The sequence below is a fragment of the Cygnus olor genome, chromosome 4, assembly GCF_009769625.2.
Source record: "Cygnus olor isolate bCygOlo1 chromosome 4, bCygOlo1.pri.v2, whole genome shotgun sequence".
Lineage (NCBI taxonomy): Eukaryota > Metazoa > Chordata > Aves > Anseriformes > Anatidae > Cygnus > Cygnus olor.
Genome location: NC_049172.1, coordinates 58431607 through 58445147, shown reverse-complemented (window position 1 = coordinate 58445147; position 13541 = coordinate 58431607).

The following is a 13541-nucleotide window of genomic DNA, read 5'->3' as shown; positions in this document are numbered from 1 at the left end:
GGGTCCCAGTTCTTTGGGTGTACAGTGAGAGCAGTGATAGCCTCCTCCTGCCTTGCACACATGTAAAGGGGAAAACGTTAGAAGACAGAAAAGCATGTGGGTGTTTCTTGTAAAGGATACTAGACCTGCCTAGCATCTCAGGACTGCATTTCTGACAGCTTTGTGAATTATGTCAAGTGGCCATGTGATTTCATAATTTTATCCATAGCCTTGCTTTTATCCTCTCTCCCTCCTGTCATTCACATCTATGTCTGGAGCATGCAGCAGTCCAGAGGAGTAGTGAGGAAGGGGAAAGACAGAGTTGTCCAGCTGATGCTGGGGCTGTGTGAGTTACAGAAGACTTCAAAAGCAGCAGAAAGCTGGCTGGGTCAAAGGCTTTCCAGCCTCTTCCCTTTTCTGCTGCTGCCATAGCAGGATGTGCAATGGGAGGCACCCAATGTCAGGATCTACCCTGAAACTTAGATGATTCTCTCTTGACCACTGAAGTTTCTATCAGTAGGTCAAACTGGCAAAGCCCCCTAAGTGCTCATACAAGATGGAAGGATGTTGTTGAGTCAATTAGAAGTTAGGATAGGCATAATGACTGCTTTTGTATGTAAATAAGAAATATACTGCAAGGTAAAGAGAAAAAATCTTTCTGATGTTGTTAAAATTGCAGGCAAAACTCCTCTCTGTATTCCCTCTCCCCTTTTGTGGGTAGGATGTCTCACACGTGATATATGTTCCACATGACTCATTTTCCTTCTCTTACTAAGATCACTTTTAAAGCAAAATTTGAGCAATAAAAGCAAGTCTTTGGCATTTTGTATTTAGTAAAAGTAAGTTACTTCTCTAAAATCTGTCTGAATTTCTCTGCAGTGGGTTTGTGAAGGTTATATCACAGATCTGACAGTCATAGTGAAAGAGGAATATAACCTGCTCCATATTCGAACCAGGAAGTCTGCTCTTTTACATAGAGTTAGTGAATTTCAGATGAAAGATCTGAAAAACTTCCCTTTTCCACTTCAAGCTAAAAACAACACAGCCCAACCAAGAACCCCCTCTACTTGGGAGTTACAGAGGGATGGGGATAAAGCCGTAAGACCGTCAGTCCCGTGCCTCAGGATGTCGAAGCACTGCACGAACATCGCATGCTGACACTATACACTGGGCAAAATGGATGTCTTGCAAGTGCTTATTGTGTATTTAAATGTACTCTTAAACATTTCTGCGCTGTTACTCTGCCCCTGTCTTACTTTGTATTAGCTCTTTTTTTTTTTTTTTTTTTTGGTATTCCTTTTATTCCTTGTATTAGCTCTTTTTTTGTATTCCTTTTCCAGAAAGGAGGACTTAATGCAAAACCTGAATTATTAATTAAATTATCTGTGCCTGGTGCTACAAAGAGGCATAACTATGTCAGTTTTCATGGAAGCCATTTACATTTTGCCTGCCCTTCATGCCTAGCTTTGAGAGATCTCATATTGGAAGATGAGGAGACTTCTGAATCCGTATTTCAAGCTATTTTCTCTCTGAGAGCCATACGGCTGGTTTTAAGCCTTTGAGCAAAGTTTGAATGTCTCCCTGGATATACTTAAATTGTAGGGCATGTACGTGCTGTGGTTATCTGATTTAAGCATCTGGCTGAAGTGTGTGCTGGCTCCTCCCTGCACGAGTCCATCCCCAGAGCTGGTGGGGAGACAGCAGGCATCTGAATCTCTCCGAACTGGGACCTGGGATGTGGCTGCACGGGCTGACAGAGCCTTTGCACAGCTGGGGGACTGATGTATCATACTTGCTGGCTTTTGATAAGGATCTCAAAGACTGCTGATAATCTCATTGACTACTCTCTGCCTCCTAGCAGGAGGGCAGAACTAAGTGCTGGAGTCAGTAGACACAACATCAACCCAAGGAGACAAGCCAGTGAGATAGCCAAGAGCTTCTGCACTGGGCTGTTGCTTCAATAGCTTCTAGAATACCACAGCTCTTGTTTTTACCATTCAAGAGTGATCTAAATAAAAAATGGAGAGTACCCAAAGATGATCCACAACAATGGTTAAAGAACAGGAGAATGCACAGAGATAGACTGAAGGCGCTCAAGCTATGCATTAGGATGATAAATTTGGGGGAGAGAGTGCAAATCATGCTCTTTGAGGAAGAGAAAAAATTTTGATGATAAATGGCTTTCCAATCGAATGAAAAAATGTACAAAACAGAGTAAACGAGACCTGCGGCCTCCCCTGAAAGCCCAGCAGAAAATAAAGTCTTTCCCCACAAAGTCCAACAGCTCCACTTGGTCCAACTGAGATGGTAGAGGAGGGAGCTGTTATAATGGCTGTATCATTGACACGCTGCCTGGGAGTTGTCAAGAGCTTCTCAAGAAGTGTGGATTGATTTTGGTATTACGGGTAAAGCAACCTTTTTAACATACGTTAAGATTGAGCAAACAGGGGCAAAAGAAATGAGGACCAAAAAGGGAAACAAATCTCTTTTTGGCCCTTGGAGAAAGAACTTTTAAAAAATTTTTGGGGGGTTCAAATGATTGAATTTGACAACCTAGGGTTATAGGCAGAGACACTGAAATTCCATTATACAGCTTGCTCCCACAGATGTCTGACAAATTCTGGCAATAAGGAAATTATTTCTGCTCTCATCATAATTCAGAATCAGCATTTGAGGTAAAAGAGGATTAGAGCATTTCAGATCTGTATCCAAACTTACTGTAAAATGCTACGCATTTTCTGTCACAATATACTTCAAACGGATGACAGATCCTGCCATCAGAAGTAGAATTGATCAAAACTCAGCCATCAGACTCCCAATGACTGCAGGAAGTGCTGGGCTTACAAAAGTGGCTGAAAATTTTCTTGTAAAGGAAAGGAAAAGGCCACCTAACTTTTAGAAGATTTTTCTCCTTTTCTGGAAATTATTAGATTTGGTGATGAAAAACTTACATTTAACTGAGTCTAAACTGGAAAAGTTTTCTGGAATAATGAAAGAATGGAGAATGGAAAAAGCCATCACAACATCTTCAAAGAAGCTCTACTGTGGGCACTAGTAAGCCTGTGAGCAGCCCTACTCATAAATCACTGTACAGTTCTTGTGCTACTGGAGGCTAAAGCAGACTTTCAAAATTACATTCTCCGTATCAAGGAAAACTAAGCAAAACCAATTGCAGAATCTCTACTGCCATTGAATTTTCTGTATTTTTTTTTATTTAACCGACCAAATTCCAGTGCATAATTAAATTCCACCTGAATTCCACCGTTTGTCTAAACTGACATACACTATCAAACTGCTTCATACCCTAGTGCTACCTGCGTTCCTTTATTGAATAGAATAATTCCAATGTACAGCTGGAATATTTTTTGTAAAGTGGTTTTGAACTCTTTAAGGAAAAGGTTGCTCAATTAAAATTACAAAGGCAGCTACCCATACAGTACACAAATTCCTCTGATTTAGTTTGACACAAGGCAATTAATAAAGTAATCACATAGAACTATTGTATCATCATGATAGCAGGGAAAAAGATCTATGGAATGAATATGTTGCTTCATAGGTTATTAGAAGTGCATTAGTTTAACTGCAAGACACTTAAATTATGATGGACTAACATCTTTAACATAAACTTAAGTTTTATGCGATTCATGACTCAGTTTTCATTAACAATAATTTACGACAATAAAGCACTTGAAACAGCACATTTTTTCCTAAAACATAAACTTGACACTAAAGTGAAAGTGAAGCCATTTAATAAAGGACAGTACAATGGAAAAAAAAAAATATATAGTCAAATGTTCATCTTACTTTGCATATCAATGGATGGGGCTGTTTTGTCTCCTTTATATTGTGTTAAGAAATAATCATTTTGCATGTCCAAAATTAATAAAATATCCTTGGTCTGAATAGGATGACGTAAAAGAGGATTCCAAGGCAACAAAGTATATTAATTATAATTTTTTTTTCTATTTCTATATATAAGATCAAGTGCTAAAAGTAAGGACAGAGAGGACAACAATCAATCCATTAGCCATAATTAGAGAAAAATGTAAAATAATGTAGAAAATCCAGAAATGCTCGGTAGGAGGTTTTGATCTTTTCAGGCGAGGGGAAATAAAATACTTTATTCATTTAACCTGTTGATGAAATACTTTAGTTTTGATAACTACGGCTGTTATCAAAAGACATCTATATTTAACATATAAAGATGGAAGCTTTTTGCTGCTCATTCATCCTACCTCTCTGGGATTCCTTTCTGAGGACGGACTAAATTACTTTCTGAAAGTGCCTGGAAGTACTTCAGTACTTTCTGAAAGGAGATGAATACCATCCTCTGGGTCAAACAACATGAATTTCTGTTGTTAAGTGGCCTTCCTCATCAGGGCACAACAAAAAAAGTGGAAAAGGCTCTTGTCAGGCAGAGGAACAAAGTGACCCAAATGCAAAAAGGGGTAACTAATTTCAGAATGAATCAGGTGAAGGAATTTATTTTTTTAAATAGGAAAATACTAATGTTATTCACCAAGACTATTGGTAAGATGTTATGCGGAAACTTGTTCAGTCATTTTCAAGAATTCAGACTTAAACATGGGTTATCCAGCAGGCTCCTGGATGACATGTGAAAACCTCTTCCAGAGCAGGCATGAAGGAGCTTGTCTTGTTTATCACAGCAAAAGAAAGGCTGGGATGTAATGAGATTGCTTTCTGGAAACACATCACAGGGATAAGCACCATGAAAGGAGAAAGATGGGTGAACTAGAACGTATACAGGAGATGGAAGAGATTAGATAGATAGATAGATGGATAGATAGATAGATAGATAGATAGATAGATAGATAGATAAAGTAGAGGGCCACTATCAAGTTTACACTGATCATTAGGGAGTCATTTAAAATCACCAGAGGTGATTTTCATGAGGAAGACCTGGGGGAAGGAGAAAAGCATGAGAGATTGTGTTAATGCTATATTGGTACCTTTGTACCAGTTGCAGGACTATTTTGTCTGGCTCTGGAGTTCAGCCAGCTCAACCTTCCACCAGCACGCTGAAAAACAGAGAATACCAATAGAGGAACCATCAACATCAGCTCAGGGGACAGACATTTTAATTCAAAGTGACTCTTTCCTGTAGCAGCCGTATCACGGGCTGAAATGATTGGAAGCTGAAACGAGAGAAATTCGAATCAAAACAAGATGAAAATTTTAATTCTGAAGGTAATTGTAGCAATTTGTCAGTTTGCGTTTCCTCTCAATGGAAACTTTGAAATCAAAATGGCACATTTTCCCTCAAAGATATATTTTTGTTCATTCATAGCACTGGCCTTGAATCAGGAACTGATTCATGGAAACAATGTGGCTTGTATTTTGCTGTGTGTCGGCTAGGTTATTCCCATAGTGCCTAAAATCTTGTTGCTATCATTCTACTTATTTACTTCCAAGCTCCTTTTAAATTGCATAGCATAATTTAAGAATGGTGTAAATCAGACTTAATGGAAATGAAAATTGTGTCCTATGGTTTAGTACTTCTGTGAAACAAAAATACATTGTTTTATGATATGTCTTTAATCTTTCTTCTTTAATTGTTTTACTTCACACACGGTGATAGCTCACAATAATAGACTATATTCCAGTATTTTTTGTGTAGCTTCCTTTGCTGAGGAGGCCAGCCTCTAGGTTAACTTCTGGAAGTAACTTTGGAAACTAATTTTCAGGCAGTGCTCCAAGAAAAAGAGGCACATGTTAAGGAACTGACATAACTTTTTAACACCACAACCAGCATATTTCTTCAGGCAAACAGAGCCAAAACAAGTTGCCAAAACTAATATTGATCTAGTCCTTCATCCAATCAACAAATGCCATTGTTTATAAGATATAACTTTTCTTAGTAAAAGTTCAAAGCTAAACGCCAAGGATTTTAAAAACTATTAAAATGAGTGGATTTAGGTTTCCAGAAACTCTGGCTTGTTTTCAGCCTCAGCGGGTATTCTAAGCCATTAGAAAACCATCCAAAAAAAATCCTTTATTTTTACATAGAACTTAATGGTGAAATGACAGCAAAGGGAACATGGGTGCAGGCACACAGGTATGTGTGTATGATATATGTGTACATAAAAAAGTACTTTACAAATCTTGTATCCAAAAATGGCACTTCAGATTTTCTGAATCACTGAAATTCAGTTTGAAACTAGGAAAAGAGAATTATGCAGTATGATCAAATGAAATTTGCAGGATCTCCTGTGTGTTGATAAAATGTCTGCTCTTCTAATCCAGCAAAATAAAAACTGTGTTGGGTTCAAAATTCCATGAGCTTGGGTTTTATAATCATAAATCCATTGTATCACTGCATAGGCATGAGATTTGGTTAACCTTTTCCTTCTTCTGTAACAGAATCAGTCAAATGTTCCTGAATTTTCCATGGTAGTAATATATCCAGAACTATGCAAGCCCAGAAGAAGCAACGCAAATGCTTATCTCCCTTAGAAAGAGATTTTCACAATTCCAGTCAAGGATAAGTCTGGGCTTCATTTATGAAAGGCACTATAGGAGCTTTAAATAACGTGTATTCAGGTAGGCTGTATGGCAAAAAGCCAAGTTTTCAACTTATCGTCAGAAACCTCAATAAATGGGAGCTTTACTTTTAGAAGGTTTGAGCAGCAATCTCAAGTTCCAAGTAGCATCATCAGGGTGTTCTTGAAATATTAGAATTGCTTCTAGCTTTGGCAGGCCATTTAGGTAATGATGAAGACTCCTGTTTACACGTTGAATGGTAACGTTGGGTTTATTTTCATAGCCTTTAAACTCCTGGAGCCCTAGTGTGGCTCTCTGATGGTCAAAAGGCTTACATGGTACTCTGAGGCTCCTTTTTGCTGAGATTTAGAATTTTTGCTTTCCTAGCTTGAGGGTAAAGTGGTTGGAAGTGATTATGATTTTCGATGTTAGCTCCTAAGATAAACCCCTACATGCCTATTTGCTAAGAATCCTGTTTATTTGTTGCAATGAGCAGTGATAGTACTTCCTTCTCCTCACTTTTACTATTTCAGTAGCCCACAACAGTCTCCTGAGAGTTGTAGCACATCCTCTTGGTGCCTCTGCATGGACAGGTCTTAAAGTTCCTGCCCTGTGACACAACAGACAGTGGTTTGAATTCTCCCCTACTGAGTGTGTTACATGGCAGTCCTGCATACAACAGGGGACTGGGCCATTTTCTTGATGTCTTCTTAAAATTCAGGGGTATTTTTCTGTAAACAGGAGTGCCTCCAATTATGGCAAAACAAGTACAAATCGCTTTAGGTTAACTTAGCTTTTAGAAGTCTTCTCCCTCAAAAATGTGACAGATTATGTAGTCCAGTAGATCAGGCTGAATACCAGGAAAAGGTTCTTCACCCGGAGGGTGGTCAGGCACTGGGACAGGCTCCCCAGGGCAGTGGTCACAGCACCGAACCTGCCGGAGTTCAAGAAGCATTTGGACAATGCTCTCAGACGCATGGTCTGACTTTTGGGTGTTCCTTTGGGGACCCAGGAGGTGGACTCAATGATCCTTCTGGGTCCCTTCCAACTCAGGATATTCTATGATTCTATGATCATGAGAATGTAAAATGAAAATCCTAGCATATGGCAGGGCGGGAATTTGGTACAAAAATGGGTATTGTATTTTTAGTTATTCTGAGAGCCCTTTGGGTTTATTTGGGTCTTCTTCTATGCCGAAAAAATAAGAGTCTGTGCTGTTTACTGATGAACACTCACAGAAGATGGTTCTAGTTTTTCCAGAAATTTTGCATTATTGGGGTCTTAAACTATGCCATGATTTAAATTTTGGTTTTAATAGTCTAGGCATAGACTCTGTGGTAATACATACATTTTGTGCAGCTAGTTTCACAGTTTATAAAAAATAATTTAAAAAAAAAATCTCAAAGAAAGCCCCTTGTCTCTAGGTCCTGAGTTATTAAGCTCCATCGCTCTAACTTTTAAGTGTAGCTTGAAAACTAGCATCCCTCTCAGATGTTAGTAGTCAGAGAAATATTTACCCACCCCTTTACCTGCAGGTGAAACATATTTTCTTTATTAGGAATAACTTGGTTTGGTTTTACAGCCAGCAAAGATAAGGAGACTGTTGTCAGCATCACCCCTTCCTCTATCCTACCAAAGTCAGCTCTCCATCCAAGAACATAGTAGGCCCTTTTTTATCAGTCTCATGCCAGAACTCTAACCAATCCCACAGAATGAATAAATACTTGCCAGAAGTGGGAGTATAAACTCCTACCCTGGGCTGGTCAGAAGGGATATTTCGCAGCAGGTGAGGGGCTTCTTGACCGGACTGGTTGACAGGGGGCAACCCGGTCTTCTGCTAGGGTGAACTACGCCGCCTTGTAGATGGAGTGGTTTGCGTTGTGCTGGGCTCTCCTCAGAGTTTCACATGACCTGGTCTGGGTTTCGCCTACCTGTTCTGATTGATTCAGGGTTTTTTAATGGGCTCTTACATAACTGCTTCACTGTGATGAACAATGACTTAAAAGACTGCATAGGGTTCAGTTATTTGGCATTTTAGGACCAACTGCATCTCTACAGCAAGACCTGAAAAACCCACCCTCTTCGGTCTTTGTATTATTTGAAAATCTTCCTGAATCTTGCTCAAAAGTAGGTGTTCATTTTTTTTTCTCCTCTCAGATACAAAAAGCCATTCTGGAGTGGACATTCAATGACATATTTTGTTTTCAGGGAGATGTTTAAAAGTATTTGAAATCTATTGCCAGTAAATATTCATAATATTCCCTGTGGAAAATCTTGTTCCCAGAAATTGCCATAGGTGACATGGAAGTTCAGGAATGATAAATGTTTCTTTTTGCTGACGATTTCACATTTACTTCTCGCTGCTGACATTTAGACAAAGTTTTCTGCTGACATTAGAAAAAAAGTTATTTTCCCTGTCCAGACGTTCCTGGCCAAAGCATCACTTTTGTGCTTGCTTTTACATTCTTAAGTTCCCAGTTGTCCTAAACGAATTCTTTTTTATTGATCTAATGATTACTAGGTTCAAATTCTCCCTGATTATTCTTTCATTTTATGCCTTATTTCTGTAGCTGTAGTAAGAAAGCGCAGCTGTTTCATTTGAATGCTTTCAGTAATCTTCCCTTCTGTCTGTCGAGCCACACAATAACTTTCACTTGACTTTAGGTTAGTTAATGGCAGGTGGCTACACAGGTTCAAATGGAGTTTTTCCCATCTCGTTTGCAATCTGAATTAGTGATACTTTCATTCACACACATTCTCGAAAGTGCACCTACGCCACATGTTTGGCACCTTTGTTTATGCGTTGTTTACAGGAATATGGTTGTGATTTCTTCAGTGATCTTACATTAACAGGAGCCTCTACTTCTCTGATCCCATCTAGCATTGTCTGTTCTCTTGAGTTATGGTCCTGGTTTCTCTCTTAACGTCATACATAATTTTCCTTAGTTCTGTACACAGTCAACCCAGGTCAAAACTTAATGCCAATATTGCAGTGGCCACAAATTAATAGCTTTTGAAATGCCCTTTCTTTTTAGAACTAATATTCAGTGCAAGCTTGATTAGTTCCAGACATGCAGAGATTTTTAAGTGCTGCTAATTCAAAACTTTTGAATTTACTTTTGTAACACTCAGACAATTAAAAGCAGGCTGGAAAACAATGAAGAAATCTGGGACTTGTTATGACACCATTGTTGTTATAACGGTTCCGGTTGTTTGTATTTTAAAGTGAGAAAATTGAAAGTGATTTTGAACAAAACCAATGCTTGTGAATGCTAGGCTTTTAAACTTAATTTCAATGCCTTTTTCTACCATGAAAAAAAAATCTTTAAAAAAAAAAAAAAGAAGACAAAAATAAGTTCTTGAGTATCATTATCTGGCTACCCATCAATAAGTATGCAAGAAGGGCACAAGTCTGCAATAACACAGGAAAGGGAAAGCCAGACACGCAGGCCAAATCCTAGCAGATCTGAAAAATTAAACCAGTCTTGCTGCAAAAGCCAAAACACTGGGGAGAGGCAATGAAAACAACCTGCAGAGAAGCCTACTGCACCTTTGTAAGTGGGAAAGATTTGTTCCATCTATTGGTGCCAAGGGAGAGGGAAGAGATGACAGAGAGGGTTTTGCAGGAAACACTTGCTTGTACAGGGCCTTTCGATGCTCTTCTTGTTGTTTATTACTTAAAATGATAGGAACCTGTACATGGCTGTTGACAGAAGCTAACCTCTTATGGTGGTAAGAGCAAGAAAAATACTTTGCTTGGTGTTAGGACCTCCATTCCCTAAAGAAAAGCCCCCACACAGACACCTGCTGGTTAGTGATTCCGGGGTTTTGGATCCTTGGATCAGCACCTGTAACACAGCACTTTGCCCATGGTGCCAGGTCCCCATTTCCATGCTTCCACTTTTGGAAATTCAGTTGCAGCCTGTAGCAGTGGACTAATTTTGCAGTAAGAGGACCACATTATATTTCCTGTCCTGTTGTTACAAACACTCCCTAATAGCCTTTAATCTATGATAGAAGGGTTAGAAGGTGTAATACATAAAGAGAACACACTTGCTAAGAAAATTAAAATATTAAAGAAGCAGGGAAAATAACACAGTCTCCTGATTTTTAGCCACATAATCTCACAGTGCCACATACCATTCTGTTATAACACACTCTTCTGTTCTACCTTAACACACGCAAAAGAAATCGTGTTATACTCTATCTTGTTTGTAGCCTTGAAACTTCAAATATCTGCAGGGTTAAAGACCCTGTTCATGTTGGAGGTTCAGTTGGAGGCAAAATAGTGCTGAAAGCATATACAGGATGTTGTGGGTAAATTACAGAAGAGACTCTTTTCACCACTCACAAAATTCCTTTTAATATAAAAATAATGAGAACTTCTAGCAGAAAAATAGTCATCCAGAAACTTCCTCATTTTGCTTTTCTGTTCATGCCACTCCCAGCAGTGCCCATAAGAATGAAGCAGTGGAAATTAGAATTGGCTCAGCTTCTTGGAAGTACAAAACTTGATGCATTGCATTTCGGTTATAAACTTGACACCTTGCATTAGGTGACAGAGAGGACTACATGAATAACAGGAAGTTTCCTGCTAAAGCAGGAAGCTGTTTTTATTTATTTACTTTTCAGAATCACCACACAGAGATATGGTAGTTACAAAGCACTGATGCTTTGCTCTTTTTCTTCTGCTCATCTGACCCAGCACAATGGCCACAAGGGCTTCCTGGTTTCAAAACACTAGTACCCAAGAATCTAAGCTTCTAAAAATACATATATTTTAGTTGCAGAAGGCAGATAAAAGGATGTAGTAACGCCATACTACATGTTCAGGCAAATGGCAGCGTTGGAGCCTTCTAAAACTACATTTAGACACATCCTTAAGTGACAGCGTAATCCCAAACTCAGACAGGTACCACTGGGAATGTGCTTTCCTTCTCAACACAATTCTATATTGTTCAGCTGCAGGAGCACAGGAAGTTTAAGAATTAGGAGGCCATGGACTTTTCCTTATGCATCAGCAGTAAGTTTTTTTCATGAGCAATTAGGCACTTGTCTGACAGCCTTAAAAGGAGATATTTTACAAAACAACCTGCAAAGAAGAGCATTAAAAATTACAGCTCCTGCCTTCCCAAAGTTATTGATGATTCTACAGCTGGGCAGAGACATTACCAGAGTTGCAGAGAGAGCAAAAATGACTTTTGTGAATTTCCATATCTTGTTCAGCATTGTCCAGTGTCTTTGTTCAGCTTAAAGAAAATGGGGGAAAAAAGTGGAACCTGGCTACAATCCCTTCATGGGATGAACTTTCTCAAATTTTAGTATAAAGAAGGTGGACCATGTCAGCAGAACTCTATCTTTTCATCTCCTAGGGTAACCCTGTGCAATCTGCTACATTCTGGGAGAGTCTCTCCATTTGAAACTATTATATTTTTCTTGGAATTTAAATACGAACATTTAGACTGGAAATGGCCATACCCCAGAATATCCGAAGCGATGACATTTTGGCATTTTGAAATTGGTTTATGTGCAAATTAAAGTGGGGAGGGAAAGTCTGTGAAATTTCCTGCTAAGCAGGCAAAGTGAAAATAAAATTGGAAATCCAAGTATACAAAATTTCCAAACTGGAAGGTGCTCTGCAAGGATCAGAGCAGCAGTTTTGAGAAAGTCACTGCCAGTCGGGGGTAAGCGGTAGTTCAGTCAACAGGAATCACACCAGCATCTGCCATGGCTTCTAGACTCCAGGCGGACTTGGGGAGCCCGGTGAGCCAGCTGGACGGGGAGCCTGGAAACCCTGGGACCCTCAGCCCACGTCAGCCTGAATCAGCAGCGAACCTCTGCAGCCTCCTCCGTGGCAGGACGCCTGGCAAGCAGGCATGTTTTGGCTTCAGCTGGGGTTGCAAGCTGACTGCTGTAGAGATGGAGGCCAAAATAAAGTTAAAGCCAGGGCTTCCAAGGCTTCCTTGCTTCTGGCTCTAGTAGGATCCCAAAAAACCCCCAGCCTCAGGACTGTTCGTGTAGGAGGGCTGTTCTGGAGCTGTGGGCTCCCGGACAGAAACCTTACAGCAACGTGGCTGCAGTCCATCAGGACCGTGAGGGAGCACTTCAGGTTTGACAAATGTGTAGAAAAAAACTATTTATTTATTTATTTGGGAATAAATGCTAACTGACTAGCTGACCTCTGAACCAATGTTTCCATCCTGGCAGCAGGGATGTGAAGTATAAGAGGAAAGTAGAAATGACTCAGACTGAACAAAGACTGTATCGCAATTTCACAGAGGTGGTAAACCTATCTCTGTAATGCCAGAAGAGGCATTTGTTTTCATGCCATCAATCCTATGTCTTTTAACTCTACAAAATAGGGTTTCTCTATTGGTCTTAATTATCTCACTGAGGCCAAGACTGGGATTTTCTGTCCAATAACTGGGTCAGAGCTAACTATACATCCTGTGTCACCTGGAAGTGAATTAGTAGAAGGACAACAGCGTAAGAACTTACCTGAAACAGAAATATCACTGGGTCATTTTGCCACTGATGTTACTACCACTATAATTCATTCTTTCAATGTCATTGCTCAAAGGATGCAATGACAGCAGGTCTGCACTTTGACCCAGGAACGGAATATAACCCGCAGTATGACTGTTCTCCTGAATCTAAACTGCAGAGTAAGGTGGCACACCACACACCTTTACCCTTACCTGCAAAGGGTAAAAGCTGTATATCAAAAACATTAAGAAACATCACACTGAAATAAAATGATTCAGTTTAAGACCCAGATCCATAAATCGGTATAAATAGAAAACAGGTGCCAAAACTGCACTCGTGTGGGGCTTGGTTGAAGGTTAACCCAATCCTCTTATCTCTGAAAGCAACCAATATCAGTTTCTCTTAAGACACAATACTTGGGAACTTCTAACTTCATACTTCTGTAAGAGGGAGAAATGTTGTCTTCAGCAAACTATTTGATCAGCCTGTGAAGCAGGACTGATGCTTCTGGAGGCTCTCCCTAGCTGGTAGTGTAGCAGTGGAGGCAGATGCAAAGAAATTCCTGAATGAGGCCT